This window comes from Physella acuta, unplaced genomic scaffold (genome assembly GCF_028476545.2).
Source record: "Physella acuta isolate Inbredline_101_S28 unplaced genomic scaffold, ASM2847654v3 ptg000445l, whole genome shotgun sequence".
Lineage (NCBI taxonomy): Eukaryota > Metazoa > Mollusca > Gastropoda > Physidae > Physella > Physella acuta.
The window spans coordinates 321,714-326,405 of record NW_026731964.1 but is presented as its reverse complement, the minus strand read 5'-3'; the positions used below and the strand labels follow the sequence as shown (position 1 = coordinate 326,405).

At 36.6% G+C, this 4,692-nt stretch overlaps 1 pseudogene; it reads left to right on the top strand.

The window, feature by feature from the left end:
• Positions 1–679: 679 nt before the first annotated feature.
• LOC131943177 (COMM domain-containing protein 3-like) lies at positions 680–1,504 on the top strand (annotated as a pseudogene).
• Positions 1,505–4,692: the final 3,188 nt, after the last annotated feature.

Here is a 4,692-nt window from a genome sequence, read left to right as displayed (position 1 = left end):
ACGAGTTTTCCCGATCTGGCCAGTATATTTTCGCTCATCTCAGCACTAGTCAGAATCTCCATGAACTTTCATATGACGTAGACATGGACATTTTCAGAATAGAATTCAAATTAGTTGTTAGTTGTGGTTATGGAGGCCGGCCGATCACTTTCCCTCTTTTACCTATCGCAACGGAGAAGTGACCTAGAATTTCGCCTCAAATAAATATTTACATAAGGGAGACAACTAAAAGCAAAACTATCAAAATCAAATAAAGACATTACATTGCAAAGTAATCATTTCTGAAAGCATACATAAATAATAGATATATTTATAGTAATTGATGCAATTGTAAATTTAGAGATTACATTATTGTTCTGAGAAGATTAAAATTATATGCACATTTTTGAACACTTTAGCAGTTATAATATTACCAGTATTTAAATTATTGAAAATATATTTTTTGCTATTGTTTCTTTATGATAATTCCTTCCTCGAAATCGATTTTATTTTTTCAGCAAGCTACTTATAGCAGGGTTCGGCAACCCCAAAAGTCAAAAGTTACAATTTTCAAAATTTCCCTGGTTTTAAAGAGCCACTAACAATTTTTTATTTGAAATTTTTTTTTTTTATTAAGATTATTAGTATTTGTGCAAGGAGCTGGAGAGCCGCATCTTGATATCAAAAGAGCCGCAGTGTATTAGAAAATATTGCGGTCGCTGGAGACTCTATTCACGTCCGTGGTAAATTATTTGTCCCTTTAGTCTCAGCTGCTTGTCAGGGTGTGCTTTACGATGAATACAGAAATGCTGTCGCAGGTAAACCCAGCATTCAAAGATATTAATGCAGCAAGTTTAAAAGCTGCGTATAGTGGCTTAGTTTCATTGGCTATTGAGGCTGCAAAATGGGATAGTAATGAACACAATTTAAGCACTACTCTGGAAGAATGCAAATATACATCTGATAGAATCAACGACTTCAACTAAATATTTTTACCACAAAAATCTCATATACAACTGTTATTAGGAAAAATAGGATCAAGTTTTCCACATATAGTTGATGTAGATTGGGGATTAGATTACTACATCAAGAATAACCACTTAGAAAAGATTGATTCACCAGTATACCTGATATGTCTACACCGGGGTCTCCAAACTTTTCAGTCCGAGGGCCGCATTAACTATCAAATTTTAGTTCGGGGGCCAGTTAGATCCAGGCATGTCTTTGATTTTTCTGAGCGAAGTTCCTCAGCCATCACCAACAAACAATATTTCCTTGGACAAAAAGATCTCCGCGGGCCGGATGAGAGGACTTCGCGGGCCGCATCCGGCCCGCGGGCTGTAGTTTGGAGACCCCTGGTCTACACACTGAGATACCTGGTGAACCAGAGTTAAAAGAAATTCAGTTTTCTTGTACATTGGAACAGCTACAGGACCTGGTTGGAAAATTGAAAGATGCTACTAAATGCATGGACAAGATTGCTCAAGTATCAGTATATTTCAATGTGTTGCTCTAAAATTAATCTCCTATGGTTCTATATGTAATTAAAAAATATAATAAATAAGAATTTTTTTTCAGCTCCACTATTAGCCCATCATCCTTATTCAATTAATTAAACCCAGATCGTAGAATCACCATATAAATACAATATTGCATTTTCCAGGTTTAAAAAATGTAATTAGACCTTTTGAATTATGTATAAGTTACCATCTTAAATTAATGAAAGTGCATGTCAGAAAGAAGTATTACTATTGTAAATCTGTATCAGTCCCCATAAGCCGATGAAGAAAACTATAATACTAAAGCGAACATGCAAGGCAAACTGACGCTGTACATTACATGTCTGAAGAAAAAAAAACACTTTATAGCAATCATAGCAGTAAAGGTTCTTCTTGTTCTTCTTCTTCTTCGTTCTTAATTATTAGTGTTGAAGTGGATCGAGATTTATCTGCCAGAGGGTTTGAATTCGATACTTTGTTCGAATTTATCAACCAGTAAAAGGTAAAAGCAGTAAAGGTAAAAGTTACGATGTTGGACGTTAAAGTTATGAACCGTTAATTTCTGGCCTATATTGATTTATTTAACCATTGATTTTGGTTTATTATTCAGTTATCTATAATATTTGACACAAATATCACAATATACTTCCATTAAAGCCTTAACAATGAGGCACATTTTGCACACATTACTACTAGCCTCGGCCCATTTTACGCACCTAAAAGGATAGATTACCTACTGGGCCTTGGCATACAGAGGCGTAGCGACACTTCCCGGCGTCGGGGACAAACTTTCGATTTGCACCCCCCCCCCTCGAACTTTTCATTTGCACACCCCCCCTCAAATTTTCAATTTGGCGCCCCCACCCTAAGGTCGGGTCGGCGCCCACGGACATATGTCCTCGCCCCCCCCCCCCCCCCCTCTCTACGTCTCTGTTGGCATCTTCTTCATGGCATGGATTTTTATTGATGAGGTAACATGCACCAAATTTCTCTTGTGGCCTCTATTTTCATGGGTTTTGGTGTTCTGTTTCTAATACTGTGGGTTGGAATTTATGTGTGAAACTTTAAAGTAAAAGTATGAAGTAAATGGCTGACTGAGTATTGTTTATTTTGTTCATATTAAATTATTGCTATGTATTTAAAAATAAACTTATCTTTTTGAGGAATGAAAAATAATAATAAATCATAGCCTCACATAGCATCAGTACCAATCCAATCGTCGGCTAAGTAACTCTAAAATTATATTTCCAATCTAACCTAAATAAGATCACAGTATCACTGTATTAGCATCTATACTACTGCTAATTTAACCACCAGTTCATGAACAGGCTAATTGATACACATTTTCAAAGAGAAAATTGAACATGTCTTATGTTATGGGACGTAAACCTAACAATATAATCCATATGAAAGGGGATATATCTATAAGTGAGCGCCCAGCGCTTTGTTGTAAAGTGTGACCTTATATTTTTTTTTTGAAGTATCCATTACAACATTTCAGTGCATGTAGCAAGTTCACTTGATTCAGTTACTTGAAAAATTAGCTTGACTTGATGAATTAGCTTTACTTGACACATTTGCTGGACATGAGGAATTGGCTTTACTTGACAAAGTGGCTTGACTTGATGAATTGGCTTTACTTGACAAAGTGGCTTGACTTGATGAATTGGCTTTACTTGACACATTGGCTTGACTTGGTGAATTGGCTTTACTTGACAAATTGGCTTGACTTGATGAATTGGCTTTACTTGACAAAGTGGCTGGTCTTTATAAATTGGCTTTACTTGACAAAGTTGCTTGACTTGATGAATTGGCTTTACTTGACAAAGTTGCTTGACTTGATGAATTGGCTTTACTTGACAAAGTTGCTAGACTTGATAAATTGGCTTTACTTGACAAAGTGGCTTGACTTGATGAATTGGCTTTACTTGACAAAGTGCTGGTCTTGATGAATTGAATTAGCTTTACTTGACAAAGTGGCTGGTCTTGATGAATTGGCTTTACTTGACAAAGTGGCTGGTCTTGATGAATTGGCTTTACTTGACAAAGTGGCTGGTCTTTATAAATTGGCTTTACTTGACAAAGCTGCTTGACTTGATGAATTGGCTTTACTTGACAAAGTGGCTTGACTTGATGAATTGGCTTTACTTGACAAAGCTGCTTGACTTGATGAATTGGCTTTGATTGACACATTGGCTGGACTTGATGTATGGGCTTTACTTTAGCCACAGTGACCTATGAGCTAACGATCGGAAAAACAGTCAGACACAGTGACTTCAGCAGATACCAAACGTTCTATCTGTCAGCAGATAATAAAGTTTATCTGGTTTCAATATTGACGAGTGATGTCACGAATGGACGGCGGTATCAATCAACTAGCATGACGACAGGTAATTTTAGAAACTGGGTCACAAGTAAACAGGGCTTTAGAATTAGATTACTAAACAAAAGGTAAACAAAATACGAACTTCAACCGAATAAAAATAACAATAATATAAAGTTACCATTTAGTTCCACAGCAGAAACACAAACCTAAAAGTATAAGATAGTGGTTTTTTGTGTCTATGAAGCCTACGTGGCTCTTCCTTTGTATGGGTGTGTATGTGTGTGTGTGTGTGTGTTGGTGTGTGTGTGTGTGGGGGGGGGTGGAACATAGTATGGTTTTATAATTTCAACAATTATTGGCGAACTGGTTAAGGAACAAACGTAGACTAATTTATCTCAGACTAATGGCGCCCTATTATACCATAAACTTTCTGACTTTGGGATTTATGGACTCTCGCTGTAGCCCCCCCCCCCCACCCCCCCCCCCTCCCCCGCGTAATTATAATGACAGTTAACTCAATACATCCCAGATCAAACACAATACAAACTAAATCTAACACTGCATTGTTCTGGATTGAACAGAACATTGCCTTCCACATTTATGCATGCATTTATGAAAGGTTATCTTGCTCATATTTACAAGGCAATTGGGTCAAGGTCATGCATAGACCTGCTTGGGCTAGGCGCTCCTGATATTACTCTAGTTGGTTTAACTAATTGCCCTGCTATTATTTCGTTTTGGCTATAAGAAAAGAGTGTATGAATATTAGTAACAATTACTACGTAGAATCACATGCCAACAATTTTTTTTTCTAACATTTAAAAAAGAAAAACAAAGTGTACAATAACTATTAAAATATCGACATTGTGGAAGCTTTTATCAAGCATA